The sequence below is a fragment of the Pinus tabuliformis genome, chromosome 7 (assembly GCF_031772625.1).
Source record: "Pinus tabuliformis cultivar Carrire ecotype Pingquan chromosome 7, CPIR1, whole genome shotgun sequence".
In the NCBI taxonomy this organism is placed as follows: domain Eukaryota; kingdom Viridiplantae; phylum Streptophyta; class Pinopsida; order Pinales; family Pinaceae; genus Pinus; species Pinus tabuliformis.
In genome coordinates, this window is record NC_142293.1 from 1,752,163,261 (window position 1) to 1,752,183,228 (window position 19,968).

Here is a 19,968-nt window from a genome sequence, read left to right on the forward strand (position 1 = left end):
AACGAGTTGGAAGTTGAAGACCCGGAAGATATGACACAATTTTCAGCAGAAGACTTAACATGGACAGAGATTGAGGGGGACCAAGTTGCAGTTATTCCATATTGTCGACTTGATGATTTCATAAGTGGAGAGGAATCAAATGAAAGTGCACCCACTCAATTTCTTCTTAAGAATCATCGAAGTAACAAAATAGAGGATATCAAACACACCAATTACTCAACATTCCTGGAGTACAGTGTGTGAGTCTCTATATGCTTTTTCAAGATACGTGTAATTTTTTCAATATGCATAATATTATATCTAATTTGTAGTAATTTTTTTACGTGCAGTTATTGGTGTTCATATGGTCCACAATCGACAAGGAGAATTAGGAGTGCATCATCAGATCCAAAGACAACCCGCAATCGACATGAAAGTATTAAAGTTGGTTGCCAATGTCACTTCTTTGTGCGACGACTTGTGATGAGACCAGATGATGCTGTAATAATATATACTGCATGTAGACATATTGATGAATCCAATGTTATTTGTCATGGGACAGATGCAATCGGAAGGTCCATGAGATTCAATTATGCACCACATTTAAGTTGGCATATGCGATCTAGTGTCCAACATTTCGTTAAAAGAGGTTTTAATGTTACAATGATATGGGACAAGTTCATCTCTGATGTGAAGGATGGATCTGGTGAGTTATACACAGGGATATCTCGAGATACCTACATGACAAAAAAAGATATAAGTAACATTTACAATGATATCATAAGGCTAGAGTATGTTAAAGATCAAAGTGATCCAAAGAGTGTGGAGTGCTGGTATAAGGAAAACCCAGAGAGTTTTTTCTTCTACCAAAAACAAGATCTTGTTGAAAATATCCCTTTTATCATAGGAATACAAACAAAGTGGATGTGTTCAATGATGCTGAAATACTCTCACAATAATATCATCTCAATGGATTCAACCTTTAGTACAAATAAGTACGAGGTGAGTACATATTTATCCTAAATCCGATTCATTTATTTAACCTCATATTAATGCATGTATCTTATATAAATATAATTATGCATATTTTTTGTATTGTAGTATCAACTTTACACCTTAATGGTTTTCGGCGAACATCACAATGGGGTTCCAATAGCTTGGGTGATATTATCACGCAATACTATAGCTGATCTTTCTAAATGGATGTTGGCCTTACTTGCAATTTGAAACAAAGAGCGACTAGATTGGCATGTTCTTGCCTTCATCACAGATGATGCTACTGCTGAAATTGAAGCATTGAGGTGATGTGTTTATTATTTTTATAAGAGGCATAAAAAATATTGTTAATGTATAATCTCTCTAAAACTTATGTTATTGCAGGTCTGCAATCAAGTGCAAAGTATTATTATGTGTGTGCCATGTTCGTCGTGCATGGTTGAAAAATGTTGGAAACAAGGTCAAAGGGAGGGAAAACCAAATACACATTTTTCGTGGATTAGGAGAAATCATGCACATGTGTAAAGATGATGAATCTGTGCGAAAGAAAGTTGAAAGCTTATTTGAAGAATTCAGTGAACAAAAAAGATTTTTGGAATATTTTAGAAATACTTGGTTGTCCAACAACAAAATATGTAAGCTTCTTATTGGTGGTTTTAATGACTCTATTTTTCATGTCATTTGTATACTTATTAATATATAACTAGTAAATTTCTTTCTACAGATATGTGGGCAAAAGCATACAGAAATTTTCCACATTCAAATCAAGATACGAAGAACGCCATTGAATCTTACCATCGGTATATCAAGGAAAGGTACCTATGTGAGAAGAACAATGCATGCCACAGAAGGGTTGATTGGTTAATCTATGTTTTGTTGACAAAGGTTGTATTATTTTACAATCATATGCACCATTTAAAAGAAGCTGGTTTTGAACGACCCAGAAAAATACAGGAACAATTGAATTCATCCAAGTGTAGAGCTAATAAAATCCCAAATGAAGATTGTGTGCCTGATGAAAAGAGTAATGACTATTGGGTTCGTAGCCAAAATAAGGGTACTCGTGACATTTGGTACAATGTCATATATAAGGGTTCTAATCTACACTTCTGCAATTGCAATTGGACCCTAAATGGAAATATATGTAAACATGTATTGAAAGTTGAGATGTTAGTGAGTAACACTATTTTGGGTGAAAATGTAGCACCTGGTGTCACTGATCCCATGACAGAAAGGCCTAGAATTTTATTTGATTTGAATGAAACACCTATATTGGTCCCAGAAATCCAAACAGAGCTTTTGCCATGCTTTGATTCTCCTCCCAATCTGAATTATCATAATGAAACAAGCATTGATAATTTAGAGAACTTCTCATACAATGTTGAATTGACCAATGTACAACAAGATAGTGCATTCTCTGAACATGATGAGATGAAACGTGTTAACTCATCAACTCTTGATAAATTGAGATCCATAATACCTACAAATTTGGAACAGTCATATGCATTGAACGACTTGGTAGACAAAGCATGTCAAGAATACAACAAAATGTTTTTCAATAATATAACTCCATCCAAGATCACTACCAAGAGAAAACATAGTTTCTTGAGTCCAGTAAATAAAAAGAGGCGATGTGGTCGCAAGTCAAAATCAGGGACAGATATACTACAATTTGAAACGGTTGGACGAGTTCATGCAAGGAAAAAAAGAATGGATGAACAATTGGAGTCATCTTCTCAAAAACAAGGAAATGTGGACCATGCGCCTGAGATAATGCAAGATTCTATTATACCCAATATTGGTATGGAAATTTCATGCTATGCATTGTTTTACGTTAAATGCGATATATTAGCATGTTCAACACATTTGCATGACTATATGAACTATTTTTATTGTTACAGCTGAGGGAACCACATCTCACAACATTTCAAATTGTCGAATTCGTTTATTCGATGAACATGCTACTGAAAAAAGATCTAGCATTGGGAACACTGCTTCAGCCATTAACACCCCAATATCCTCCCCAAGGGTGCTCCCCCCTATTGTTGAACCAATTAAGATGTATCATCACCCACACCCACCACCTTTTTCCTCCATAAATTCTTCCATGCCTATAACCACCTCTGTAATACCTTCCCAATGCTCACCCCTACCCTTCAATCATCCACCATTCTCATTTTTTCAATCGTCCACCCTTAACATTCCAATTTCCCCCCCTAGGTTAATCCCCCGGCCTACAGTGATTCCCACTATTGTACAACCGGTGGGGGTGTATCGTCGCCCGCACCCACTACCTTTTCCCTATTTCACATCCACCATGCCTTTCTCCAGCGCCCCTGAACCATGCCTATATCCGTCACCAAGTGCTCCGCCATAGCCAGGAAGGGTTGTCTTCTCCATTGCCTCAAATCCTCATGGTGAGAATGAGTATTTGATCAAAATATCATCATGAATTAATGAAATTGATTATATGCCTTTCAATTTTTACAAGTAATTGATTATTGTAATTTTTTGCAGAGATATCAATTTGGAAATCCACCTCGGAGTGCCTCATGGGACGAGGGTGACTTATAGACCCATTCTTTAGATCGATCATGATTTTGTTTTTCCATTATGTCATTGATGGGCATGAGATTCCATTATTTATGTTGGAAATGAAGTTCTATTTTGTAAAAAAGAAACATGTATAGTTGGACCTATTTTGAATAAAAAATACATAAATTTATATTTGTGTTTATGACAACATCTTCATTGAATTTTAAATCCTTATGTGGATGTGATGATATATTCTATCAATGTTACATTACTTTTGATGAATAGTTGTAACGGATTTTGTTTTTATTATTTACAAATTATCAAGTTTATAAGTTAAGTTACTTTTATATGTATATCTTATTTGATGTTTAAAATGTAATCTTAAGACTTATACCTCGCACCTCAAGATTAATCTGTCTAAAAATACATATGCCTTTCAAACTTGATACTAGATAAAAAACCAATAACCACACATTACAATCCAATATCGCTTTAAAAATATTCTTACCAAGTCTCTTAAAAAATATGTAACCGTAGATATTTTTATCATAAGCTACCATACAACAACGACTCTTAAGTATAAACAAAATATATATAAAAAAAAATATGAAAGCTTAAATATATTTTCACATCCTCAACCTTAGAATATTCATTTATTTCTTTACATATGAATTATAGTTTATAGTTTATGTTCATACTCCATAGATTTTACATGTGAGAATCAACCCATTTAATAAACATGTACTTGTTATTTAACCTCTTTAACCTTTATTGAATTTTTTTTTTGTTTTATGGGGTTAAGGGTGTGATTGGAGAAGAGGGAATATTAAGATTACGAAAATAAAATTACAATTGAAATAGTAAGGAAGTATAAAGTTAAAAGTTGTAAATTTAAATTTTGAAATGGTTAATATTCTAAAGTGAAATATTGATTTTTGAGAGTGGAAATATCGATGGATAAAAGTATGTATTTGGAATCCAAAAATGTGAATTCCATTAATTTCAAACCTCCAAACTGTGAATTTTGATTTCTAAAGCGTTAAGTGTCATGTTTTGGTTTCAAAAATATAAATTTTGATTTCAAAGTTGTTAATTTAAACTAAAAAATAGTGAATTTGACTATCAAAAATAAATTTTTCAATTCCAAAAGTGTCCATCGCAATTATGAAGTTGTGCATTTTGATTTAAAAATATTTATTAATTTCCAAAATTTAATTATGAAGTTGTGAATTTTGATTTCAAAAATAATTATTAATTTTAAAACTTTAATTTTATTAAATTTTAAATAATAAGTAAAATCTAAAGTAAAACATTGTGAGTTTTTATTTTAAGTGTTAATATTAGCTGTTTTAAAGTGTAAATTTGGATTTTCAAAGTAGTGATAATGGTTTTCAAAATGCCAATTTCTAAAATAATTCCATATATAGAAATTGTGCATATACGGAAGATATGCGCATATATGGAAGATATGTGCATGCCTTCTGTATATACGGAAGATATGCGCATATACAGAAATTGTGCATATACGGAAGATATGCGCATATACGGAAATTGGGCATATACGGAAGACATGCGCATATCTTCCGTATATGCCCAGATTCCATATACAGAAATTGTGCATATACGGAAACTGGGCATATACGGAAGATATACGGAAATATATGCGCATATCCGGAAGATATGCGCATATACGGAAGATGGGCATATACGCAAGACATGCGCATATCTTCCGTATATGCATAGATTCCACATACAGAAATTGTGCATATACAGAAACTGGGCATATACGGAAGATATGCGCATATATTCCGTATATGCCCAATTTACGTATATGCGCATATCTTCCGTATATGCGCATATCTTCCGTATATACGGAAGACATGTGCATATCTTTCGTATATGCCCAATTTCCGTATATGCGCACATCTTCTGTATATGCACAGTTTCCGTACATGCGCGTATCTTCCGTATATACGAAAGACATGCACATATCTTCCGTATATGCCCAATTTCCGTATATGCGCACACCTTTCGTATATGCACAGTTTCTGTAAATGCGCAATTCCTGTATACAAAAATTGTGCATATACGTAAGATATGCGCATATACGGAAGATATGTGCATATACGGAAATTGGGCATATACGGAAGACATGCGCATATCTTTCGTATATGCACAGATTCCATATACAAAAATTGTGCATATAAGGAAACTGGACATCTAAGGAAGATATGCGCATATATTCCGTATATGCCCAATTTCCGTATATGCGCATATCTTCCATATATACGGAAGACATGCGCATATCTTCCGTATATGCCCAATTTCCGTATATGCGCACATCTTCCATATATGCACAGTTTCCGTATGTGCGCATATTTTTCGTATATACGAAAGACATGCGCATATCTTCCGTATATGCGCATATCTTTCATATATGCACAGTTTCCGTATGTGTGCAATTCCTGTATACGGAAGATATGCACATATACGGAAGATATGCACATATACGGAAATTGGGCATATACGGAAGATATACGCATATCTTTCATATATGTCCAGTTTCCGTATATGCACAATTTCTGTATATGGAATCTGTGCATATACGGAAGATATGCGCATGTCTTCCGTATATGCCCAATTTCCATATATGCGCATATCTTCCATATATGCCCAATTTCCGTATATTCTCAATTTCCGTATATGCGCATATCTTCCGTATATGTGCATATTTCCGTATATGCGCATATCTTCCGTATACATGGAAGACATGCGCATATCTTTCGTATATGCCCAATTTCGGTATATGCGCATATCTTCCGTATATGCATAGTTTCTGTATATGCGCAATTCCTATATACGGAAATTGGGCATATACGGAAGATATGTGCATATACGGAAGACATGCGTATATCTTCCATATATGCACAGATTCCATATACAGAAATTGTGCATATACGGAAACTGGGCATAGACGGAAGAAATGCGCATATCTTCCGTATATGCCCAATTTCCGTATATGCGCATCTCTTCCATATATGCGCAATTTCGGTATATGCCCAATTTCCGTATACAGGAATTGCGCATATACAGAAACTGTGCATATACGGAAGATGTGCACATATACGAAAATTGGGCATATACAGAAGATATGTGCATGTCTTTCGTATATACAAAAGATGTGTGCATACACGGAAATATGCGCATATACGGAAGATATGCGCATGTCTTCTGTATATACGGAAGATATGCGCATATACGAAAATTGGGCATGTACGGAAGACATGCGCATATCTTCCATATATGCCCAGATTCCATACACAAAAATTATGCATATACAGAAATTGGGCATATACGGAACATATGCGCATATACGGAAGACATGCGTATATCTTCCGTATATGCACAGATTCCATATACAGAAATTGTGCATATACGGAAACTGGGCGTATACGGAAGATATGCGCATATCTTCCGTATATGCCCAATTTGCATATATGCACAATTTCTGTATATGCCCAATTTCCGTATACAGAAATTGCGCATATACGGAAACTGTGCATATACGGAAGATGTGTGCATATACGGAAGATATGCGCATGTCTTCCGTATATACGGAAGATGTGCGCATATACGGAAATATGCGCATATACGGAAGATATGTGCATGTATTCTGTATATATGGAAGATATGCGCATATACGGAAATTGAGCATATACAGAAATTGGGCATATACGGAAGACATGCGCATATCTTCCGTATATGCCCAGATTCCATATACAGAAATTGTGCATATACGGAAACTGGGCATATACGGAAGATATGCGCATATCTTTTGTATATGCCCAATTTCAATATATGCACATATCTTCCGTATATGCGCATATCTTCCATATAAAGGAATTGCACACATACGGAAACTGTGCATTTATGAAAAATGTGCGCATATACGGAAATTGTGCATATACGTAAGATATGCGCATGTCTTCCATATATACGGAAAATATGCGCACATACGGAAACTATGCATATTTGGAAGATGTCCGCATATATGGAAATTGGGCAGATACGGAAGATATGCGCATGTCTTCAGTATATAGGGAAGATATGCGCATATACTGAAATTGGGCATATACGGAATATATGCGCATATCTTCCGTATAGGCCCAGTTTCCGTATATGCACAATTTCTGTATATGGAATCTGTGCATATACGAAAGATATGCGCATGTCTTCCGTATATACCCAATTTCCGTATATGCGCATATCTTCCGTATATGCACAATTTCCGTATACAGGAATTGCGCATTTACGGAAACTGTGCATATATGGAAGATGTGCGCATATATGGAAATTGGGCATATATGGAAGATATGCGCATGTCTTCCATATATACGGAAAATATGCACATATACGGAAACTGCGCATATACGAAAGATGTGCGCATATACGGAAATTGGGCATATACGGAAGATATGCGCATGTCTTCCGTATATACAGAATATATGCGCATATACGGAAGATATGTGCATATACGAAAATTGGGCATATACGGAATATATGCGCATATCTTCCGTATATGCCCAGTTTCCGTATATGCACAATTTCTGTATGTGGAATTTGTGCATATACGGAAGATATGCGCATGTCTTCCGTATATGCCCAATTTCCGTATATGCGCATATCTTCTGTATATGCGCATATTTCCGTATATGCGCATATCTTCCGTATATACGGAAGACATGCGCATATCTTCCGTATATGCCCAATTTCCGTATATGCGCACATCTTCCGTATATGCACAATTTCCGTATATGCGCAATTCCTGTATACGGAAATTGGGCATATACGGAAGATATGCGCATATATGGAAGACATGCGTATATCTTCCATATATGCACAGATTCCATATACAGAAATTGTGCATATACGGAAACTGGGCATATACGGAAGATATGCGCATATCTTCCGTATATGCTCAATTTCCGTATATGCACATCTCTTCCGTATATGCACAATTTCTGTATATGCCCAATTTCCGTATACAAGAATTGCGCATATACCGAAACTGTGCATATACAGAAGATGTGCGCATATACGGAAATTGGGCATATAAGGAAGATATGCGCATGTCTTTCGTATATACAAAAGATGTGCGCATATACGGAAATATGCGCATATACGGAAGATATGTGCATGTCTTATGTATATACGGAAGATATGCGCATATACGGAAATTGGGCATATACGGAAGATAGGCACATATACGGAAATTGGGCATATACGGAAGACATGCACATATCTTCCATATGTGCATTTTTTCTTGTTGATTATTTATGGTGTTTTGTATAGTGATTTTACTTCTTAGATGATGGATTATTGAATCTTCTATTTTTGGTAAAAATAATTTTAAATTAAAGATATCATAGAACTATTGATTCACCGCCCCCTACCCTCCCCCTTCAGTAGTGAGCACATTTCTAACATACGCAAGGAAATACTTGAGGGTGTGTGGAAACTTTGTATAGCTAGGACATCTTCACATTAATGTAAACCTAAAAAAAAAATTCATCATGTGGGATGTCCTTCCTAGAGAACTTTGAGTATATATCACCCCAAATCAACTATGTCGTCTTGTCAATGCAGCATGAGGTGTTTGTTTTTATGGGAAGTTTAGGAGGGTTTTCCATCTACAATACTATCAATTCTCCCAGAACTTATAATGGATCTTGTTATCATAGGTTGAGCCATTTCGCCAAAAGAGGATATGCTGAGAAAATCCAAATAAATAGTGCCCGACATCTTGAAAATATTCACTAGTGAGTCAAAATGTTAGACTATTCCTAGGATAATTATTTATTTCGAATCCAAAAAGAAAAAATAAAGTGGTTTAAGTCGCAATATGAGAGGGTAGTGTTAGTCACCAACCACATGAGAAGAGTCTAAGGATGGCCTAGTTGCAAACCCAAATTCTAGTGCAGTTGCAGATCTAAGTTCTAGCTTAGTTGCAAATTAGGATTCTAGTTTAGATTATGCTTGCACATGTGACCTATGTCTTCATAAGTGATGATACTCATACAAGTCATACATTTAGATATTAATGGTAATGAGATTTGCAAATGTGGCTAGTGACTTTAGCAAGCGATGACTCCCATACAAGTGGCAGATCACACTCCTGATTTACAAGGGCTTTGAGTATCCATTGGAATCATGATTTGTGACTTAAGTTGAGAGCAAATAGAATATTTTTGGATAAAAAATAATGGCATGTAAACTAATATCATGTTATGCAAATGGAAAATAAAAAACAAAGTGTTTATCACAAACTCAAATTGTGGGAATGCTTTTAGAAGGATTAGAGTGAAAATCAAAGAGCCAAAACACTTAGCTAGTGGAATGAGGGTCTAATTCAAGACATAATACATCAGCAACAGTAGAAGGTACCACACATGTGTGCAACAAATGCAAAAGGAAAGTTGTTGACAACAAAAAGGCGGAGAAAAGTTGCAAGTTCAAGCAGATCCACTTGTGATGAAAGCAACTTTGGAGACTAAGGCTACGAGGCGATGAAGTGACAAGAGGATCACAGGAAGAACATGAGCTGCACAAACAAGAGAAGGATTTGCAGTAGGAATAGGTACATTAGGAGGCACACGATGCACATACTAATGAAACTGTGCCCATACAGGTTATAGACGCAGCCCAACGGTTGGCATGGAGCAGACAGGGTGAGCAGCGTCGTCAATTGCATGCAAGGGTGTTCAAGAGCATGGATGTCATTATGTGCACGCATGCGATCACACCCATTGAAACACTCACCCATGCGATCATGCATATTTTGTTATTTCATTTCAGTTAACTTGTTTTCTCTACGATATATTTATTTGTTTGCTTACGCATGTATGTATAGACTCTTTCTGTATATGTATGTATGAATCTGACTGAAATGTGTTGCTGGTTTAACCATCACTTTAGATTGTTGGTTCGTCTTCCTTCCATCTTTTGAATCATATTTACTCATGTGTTCCCTTTAAGTTGTGTGTTTACATAGGTTTCCAAGGGGCACACTCACTCCACCTTCTCTGTGTTAGAATCATTCTCGCACCTTCCTTGTCTTGCTAGTCATGTCACACCCTTACTACCAACAATGACATCTAACTTGCCTCTGAGTGCAACCGGACTCAAGGTGATATTGTATGACCCATTGCTGGGACTCCTACACCAAACGGTCTGAGGTCTAGTTGGGACATATTAGAAGGATTTGCAGTAGGAATAGGTACATTAGGAGGCACAAGATGCACATACTAATGAAACTATGCCCATATAGGTTATAGACGCAGCCCAACGGTTGGCATGGAGCAGACAGGGTGAGCAGCGTCGTCGATTGCATGCAAGGGTGTTCAGGAGCATGGATGTCATTATGTTCACGCATGCGATCACACCCATTGAAACACTCACCCATGCGATCATGCATATTTTGTTATTGCATTTCAGTTAACTTGTTTGCTCTACGATATATTTATTTGTTTGCTTACGCATGTATGTATAGACTCTTTCTGTATATGTATGTATGAATCTGACTGAAATGTGTTGCTGGTTTAACCATCACTTTAGATTGTTGGTTCGCCTTCCTTCCATCTTTTGAATCATATTTACTCGTGTGTTCCCTTTAAGTTGTGTGTTTACATAGGTTTCCAAGGGGCACACTCACTCCACCTTCTCTGTGTTAGAATCATTCTCGCACCTTCCTTGTCTTTCTAGTCATGTCACACCCTTACTACCAACAAAGACATCTAACTTGCCTCTGAGTGCAACCAGACTCAAGGTGATATTGTATGACCCATTGCTGGGACTCCTACACCAAACAGTCTGAGGTCTAGTTGGGACATATTACCAGGGAAATGCCCTAACATGTTTGCAGGTCCAACACCGTCAACAGATTGAGACTTGGTTATCAATGTGGCTCCAATTTTATTCCTTGGTTGAAACTTCTTCCTCTCATTTTGATCCATGTTTTCGTAATGTAATTTGGCCATCAATTTGTCTTTTAACCTCATGCATTATGGGAATTTATTGTAACTCTAATTTCTACTCCACTATAGTGAGAAGGACCCTAGTTCAACTTACCTCAATTTATCACTAGAATGCATCCCATCTCACCCCTGTTTTTACTAATATGGGTCTTACAAGGAAGTTATTAGATGCTATAGGGTTTAAACTACTTAATTGAGTAATTTATCATAATTTATTTGTCACAATTTCATAATAATGAAATAATAATTATTTTGTAATTGAGAATAAAACTCATAATTAAGACGAAGGTTCTCAGTGAGTTGGTAAAGGTGCATAATTGAGTAGGAAACTTGTGCATAACTTGAATCTATCCAATTCACATTCCATCAATCCTAACTTCTCATAGACCTAGGTGTCCAAATACATCCTCCGAGAGTTAGGAAAGACCTATATAGAGAGACCCTCTCAAGGGGGATAAGGGAGAAATAGAGAGAATAGTTTAGTAATGCTAGTGAATTTCCACTAAGACATTCTTCCTTTGCATGTGAGATGAGCCCAATCTTCTTGTAAGACAAGGAGAGAGGACTTCCAAGGATCGCAAGAAATTCTATGGGTTAATAAAGGTATATTGTCTTTTTGTACTATTCTTGTTTATAAATGAAATTGTGAATTCCCTTCTATATTTCATATTATTATATGTATGAATGTGATATGGTCATTATTATAGAATTTTGTGCATACTAACTTTCCTTTTGTAGAGGAAAATATCATCTTAGTTGATGGCGTATGTGTGTAGGGGATTAGATAAGGGACCTTGGAGTGAGATATTCAAATTGGATTGGGGCTTCCAATAACTCTATAGGGTCTACAAATGACACCAACTTGCATGGGTACATAATTATGTTCTTATCATCCTCTTATATGATATGAATGATTGTTATTGCATCAAATATAGGGAGTTTACTTAGATCCATCATAAACTATCTAGTTAATCTTGAGGCAAGATCAGTCGAGCAATAAATACTTATCCTCTAAGAGTTTTTCAAGCTAAAAAAATTGGTGACTTCACACATCTCTCCTCAGTATCATCTAAACAATGTTTGATGGATCCAAGTAAATTTCTTAGATCTAATGCACTAACAATCATTCATCTCATAGAATAGGATGAGAAGAACACACCTACACATCCACACAGGTTGGTGCAGTTAGCATACCCTATAGAGTTTTTTGAAATCGTGCTCCAATTTTAAGATCCCACTCTAAGCTACCTAATCTAATCCCATACACACATACACAACCAAACAAGATAATGTTTTCCTCCATGAAAGTTAGTATGCACCAAAATGTATAATAATAACCAAATCAAATTCATGCATATAAGAACATGAAATATGGAAGGGAATTCACAATTTCCATTCATAAACAAGAATAGTAAAAAAAAATTATACCCTAATTCAGCAACAGACTCTTCTCTAATACTTGGCACTTTTCTCCCCTTAGCTCACAGGAAGACCATGCTCGTCTCACATCAAAAAAGAATAAAGTTCTTGTAGAAATTCACCATCATTACAGAGTTATTCTCTCTATTACTTCTCCCTCCCCCTTGAGAGGGTCTCATTGTACATGCCTTTCCTAAATCAAAGAGAATGTATCTAAACAACTAGGGCCATGAGAATTTAGGCTTGGTGGCATGTGAATTGGGTGGATACAACTCATGCACAAGTTTCATGCTCAATAATGAGAATTTCCCAACTTACTGAGAACCTTGTTCTCAATTATGATTTTTTCCTCAATTATGAAAAAAATATTATTTCATAATATTATGAAAAAAATATTATTTCATAGTATTATGAAATTGTGACATAAGAATTATGATAAATTGTTCAACTATGTAATTTCACAGCTATAATGTCTAATAAAATTTGTATAAAACCCATACAAGTACAAATAAAGGTAAAAGGGGATGCATTATAGAAAGAAAATGAGGTAAGTTTAAATAGGGTCTCTCTGATTATAGTGGAGTGGAAAATAGGGCTATAACACTAGGTTCTAATATTACAATAATTTTTATCAAGAATGCTCATTTGAAACTAGGTTCAAGAATAATCCAAAATCATGATTTGCATAGATTGTATTTCTTAAAGTATAAAAAAATAAAACCTAAAACATGTACCACAAGTTCTTTGTTATGTCTCCTTAGTCTCCCAAAAAGTTCACTATTTGAATAATCCTAAAAAAATGTATAGAGAAAACACCAACATGACTTATTTAAGACTAATTTTAGGACTTGTTAGAAATGCAAATTTAGATAGCCTATATCGTTGAAAGTATAGTGAACAAAAACTAGAAATCTTAGCCAAATTTACTTGCTACATTACTTGAAGTTTCAGAAAATGTCACAAACTGAAATATCTATGAAAATTAAAAAAAAAATTATCATGAAAATATTAATATGACTAATTTGAATTAGTCAAACCTAAGAATCATATGCTCTGATACCAAATGTTATACATGAAACACACAATTAAAATAGAAATAGAAAGATAAGTAACTCAATGCCTTGAGAATTAGATAGAAGAATGGACGAGAAGTAACTTCGATAGGGAAACCTTATTCTACAGTATAACCAATGTACAAGATGAGATGCTCACCAAAACTTGGTCTCCCTCATATATAGAAGAAAATGAGTACAATTACAATTAAAGGGTCTAGCTAGCCAATAAGGAAAACACTAGTATAACAAAGAAATGCAATAACTCAATATCTATGGCTTCACATATGTATTGTGAGATACATAAAAAATGATTAGGAGACATACAATCACTTACATGGTCAATCTAAACTCATGTTCTAGTCCTTAAAAAGATATATTTTCAATAAATAAACACATGGGTGAAGTAGAAAATTTGGAATTTGGAATTAAGCAACAAGGAAAGTAAATTAACTGAATTGACCATAGGAATTAGATGTGAAGCAAAAGTATGTGATACTGGATTGATCATGATATTAATTGCATAAAATTTGATTAAACATCTCTATGTATTGTTACACATTGAAGTCTAATTATTTATTTTATAAATAATCTTTTCTAGGCATGCATGTACTATCATATTATACAATGTGGAAATATGGTTAGTATTTTAGAGTTGTGAATGGAAATCGTAGAAACAAGCATATAATTATGGAGTGTCTTATTTAATTAAAAAAAATTGCAAGATCAAGTGATACAAACCTAATAGAAGGAAAACCTGATTATTTGACATCATTTATGAGATAATTTAATTGGATTACAGTCCCTTTAAACAAATTATTTTTAAATGTAGACGGTTTTAGCTTTTTTTGTAGAAGATATATTACATATGAATTGTATGGTGATATATATATATATATATATATGAGAATTTTATGTCATACAATTTATTCTTTTAGAACACCATGAGTAAGATTTCTTCCATCTTGATGTCTGTAGCAGAATTTGGTGGTTTTTTTACTACATGTACACCTAGAAGAAAAAAAGTTCTTGAAAATGTACTTGTTACAATTTTTGCAGTAATTCAAGAAGGGAGTGATGTCAATATTTGTGGTAGAATAACAAGTGCACTTTTGTTAGGTAGTGTGCACTATACTGTGCTTTTTTTTACTCACACATATGCACAAAATATGGTTGGATCATATCCTTATTTGGTAAATTTAAATGAATAATAGTTCCTAAGTCATAAGCCATATTATAATGAATAGAAATCAATCAATGTTTAGCTCAGTTAATTAATGTGCATAAAATCATAAATCGATAGCACTTAGGTGTTTTGTATATATAAATATATGATCTCCTATGTCTTTATTATTATTTTATACACGAGATTATGGATAGGTAATTATTATTTTACCTAAATTTATTTATTAAAAATATAATATAAATAAACTACTTTTATTAAAACATTTTAAAATTAATATTCAATATTTTTTTTGAATAAATTATGTATTAAATTTGAAACAGAACATTATTTATATCTAAATTGAAATTGTTGTAACCTTACATTTTAATAATAATTAAGTTTTCACAATTATCAAATTTACCTTAATCTTAACTAAAGTATTTGATTTCAATTTTGTTAAAATTGGTGAAAAGTGCATATGTAAATAAATGACAGATACACAAAATGCTTTAGATAATTGTCATTATTATAATATACGGAATCGAATATACATGAGTTTGGATTGTATTAAAGTTCATTATCACCCTTACATCGAGGTGTCAATGTACCAAAGAGCATAGTAAATTTATGCACATTTCATATATGACTATTTGATGCACTTCAAACGATAGTGAGTTTTGTTAATTGATCTGACCTGTGTATATGCTTAGATTTAGCATGGTTTGAATTCCAAGGTGACACTGTTAAGAACCTTTTAAAAGAAAAAGAAAGAAAATAGAAATGTAGGCTAATTTTAAATGTCATATATGTACCAAAGAGCATAGTTGATATTAACATGAATAATCACTAACAAAAATATATTTAGTAAAACTTTAACCTAAATTTATTTATTAAAAATATAATATAAATAAAATAATTTTATTAAAACATTTTAAAATTAATATTTAATATTTTTTGAATAAATTATGTATTAAATTTGAAACAAAACGTTATTTAAATCTAAATTGAGAAATGTTGATTCTGAGATAAATAATACTTATTGACATAACTAGAAATTACTCTGAAATAAACCACACCTATTGACATAACCAAAAATTATATGTATAGAGGTTTTAACCAAAAATTATATGTATAGAGGTTTTTTGCCATTTGATAGCAATATGTTTTTTCCTTACTGGTTGCATCACTGAGCTATATAAATGATATAGTATGTATTTTTTATTATTATTTTTACTTGAATAACTAAAAAAAATGGTCTATTTTCGGTAGAAAAAAAAAGAGTTGTCTTTAGTGCTACTTTTTGGAAGCTTTTATGGTAGGTTTTTCTAATCAAATGTCTCTAAATTCTAGGAGGAATTTATTGAAATCACAAGCTTCATGGTTAATCCTGTGCAATAGCAGTGCCCTAGGGTTTTTTCCGTCAAATTTCTCTGAAATCTAGCAGAAATTTATTGAAATCACAAGCTAGATGGGTAATCTTGTGCAAATGAAGTGCCCTAGGGGTTTTCCAGGGTGCTGAGTCCCTATATACAGTGAAAAAAACTAGTTTAAATAGCACAAATCAAGATTTCAGCTGAGATTTTTCCATCGGATTTCACACTAGAAAATCCAACAAATTGCACTAAAACCAACTACGAAAAAAAAAAGGGAAAAAAAAAGAAAAAGAAAGATAAGATTGAAATCTGCAACATCTTTATGAAGTATTTATATTTTTTCTTTAAAAAATAAAAATTTTGAAAGATGTATTCTAAAATAAACCAAATAAAACACTAAAAATTTAAAGTAGAAATAAATCACACCTATTCATATAACTAAATTAAACTACACCTATTCATATAACTAGATTAATGTGAACAGAGATATCGTTGAAATGTATAACATTCATAATTTTTCTTTAAAGAATGAAAATTCTGGAAAAACTTATTCTAAAATAAACCACTAAAAATTAACAGTTATATAGTTGAAATCTACAACATTATTATTTTGCTTTTTTAAAACTAAAATTATGAAGACCTATCACACCTATTAACATAACCAGAAACTATCTACGTGAGCAGAGGGATGATTGAAATGGGTGCTCAGAAATGCGGTCACATATGGAGATAATGACGTCTTGGAGCGGTTTACTGCATTAATAATTAATAACATTAGATTTTGTTAATTATGCTTTGATAAGGATGTCAGGACACTGATCATTGAATCATTCAGGAATATATTATCCTGTTTTTATTCCTTTGTATATATTTGTGTGGATTATTTCGCCTTTAAAGTCACGGATTCACTATTTCTTGGATTGATGCGATAGGAGCTGGGATAAAGTTGGATAGATAAGGGCAAACGTAGCTAGTGAAGGGCAGTACTTCAGAGGAATATCATGCAAATATATTTAAAATCTTTATGATGTTGGAATTTTAAAGACATACTTAGCACCTGGAAACAATTTTTGGAAAAAAAAATGATGTATTGAAAAGTCTAAAGAATACAGAGATTACATATATTGAAACTGTCCTTGTAGCCCCTTTATAGATAAAAAAATGGCTAAAGTTATATTATTGTAGCCTACGTCATTTAAACTTGCTGGAATGTTTAGCCTTCAAAGTAGCAAACCTAGTGGGTTTAGTGAGAGAAATGGTAGTTGAGCATATATGCTCTATGTATTGTTTGCGTGACTTGAACCCACGTGCTTTCAAGTCCTTTGGCGTGATTTTGGTCCTTTTAACCATAGCATCAACATTTATCTTTTTTGTTTTCTATGGAAATTAAAACATTATCAATAAATATCAAAATCCACATAGATATAATGAAAATATGCTGACCATGTAACGAATATGAAAAGACATTTCATTGACTAGCTATCAATAAATATCAAAATCTATATAGATATAATGAGAATATGGTGAACATGTAACGAATATGAAAAGAAAATGCATTAACTAGTCATAAAAAAATATGTCAATGTTATTATGAGCTAAGATATGTAGTATATAACTTAACCCTCTTAATTTATCTTGAAGTCTAGGTGAATGCCGCAATGGTTGAGGAGAATGTGATTTTTGCTGAGTATCATGTCCACCATCATACATGTGCAAAGGTGTTTTAGGAGATGTATATTCATTATTCTGAACATTAGATTATACATAAATATAAGTATGTGACTCAAAAAGAATTAAATGTAAAAATATGATAAAATTATAAGAATATAAATAAATATAGTCTTACCTTGCATTGTGACATTGGACATGAAGATGGTTGTAGCATTTGAACCATTTCATTTCCATTCTTCTTAAGGCTTCTACAAGGGGTTTTCATTGATTGTAATGGTTCCAAAGGGAACACCTGCACCATAAATAAGAAATAACACACACACACATAATAAAAAAAATCAAAGATAACGATATATAATACAGAACATCCATTTCTCATCCCATCATTATGGTAAAACATAACAATTTATATATTAATGTTTTTGGTGGAATAGGTTATATGGATTAAAAACTTACTGGCCCAGTAACCCCTTGAAAACCTTGAAATCTAGGTGAGCGTCGTAATGGTTGGTGGCTTGAATTTGGGGAATTTTGTTGATTAGGTTATGCATATCAATAACAATGAGAAATTAGTATACAATTATAATAAATATAAATATTATTTAGTGTTAAAATGTCTACAAAATTAATATATGCAAAAAAATGGACTCAACTGTGTTGTCATTGTCCTGATTAGTTTCATCAAAGTTTAATATATGGTTGTGCCCATCTGATCCTTCTTCCCCCACATCATCGGGAACCTCAGTGCTTGCTTTCTCTTTTAAAGCAATATCTATGCGCTTCATTGTCTCCATGCGTCTACGAGGTAGACTCTGATCCCAACGTTGAATTTTTTCACAAATCCTTTGCTTTGAAGTATCATTAAGCTGATCAAATGTAACAACTGACTGTGAAAACAAGTTTCAATGAATTTAGTCCACAACAATAAATTAATATTAATAGAAAACATATACAGATAAATACTAATAAATACTTACAGCTGAAAGAATTTCTTCATTGACAATATTAATAAAAAATCATATACAAATAAATACTAATAAATACTTACAGCTGAAAGAATTTCTTCATTGAAAAATCTTTTATATGCTTGTTGTCGTGCACGACATAGCCTTGCATCTAAATCATATTGTATTTTGGCATTTTGCCTTTTAACTGCACTTGTTGATTTGACCGCCCATGTAGCATTTGCATCTATTACTCGACCTCTTTGACGTGGAGGAATTGGTGGGAGATTGTGGGTGGTAGCGCGATGATGATTAAGGCCAAATAGCTTAGATCGACTCAAATTCCCCGCACAGCCACCAACAAGACAAGTGAACACTTGCTTGGTGCCTTTGATAGTTACCTCTCATTCATGTCTAATTTCCTCCATTTTCTTACTTCCTTATAAATGAATATGTAAACAACAATGTTTTTAAAAACATCATAAAAACACATTAAAGTAAAAATCAATATTCATATCTATTTTTTTTGTGGTTATTGTTGCACATCCGGCAAGGACAAAGTCTGTAAGTGCTTTCATCAACAGATTTTAGTCTGAATATCTAAAGTGTTAATATTTAATGTAAATAATGTCAACTCTCATTTCTTTACTTCTTCATTTCTTCCTATGACATCAGATCCTTCTGTTGTTTCCATGTGTACCTCATTTCTTTATTTCTCCATTTATACTTATTAGATCAAATTTATCTACTGTTTCCACTATGCATATATACTCACAGTGTTAATAACTAAACAGATTCCTT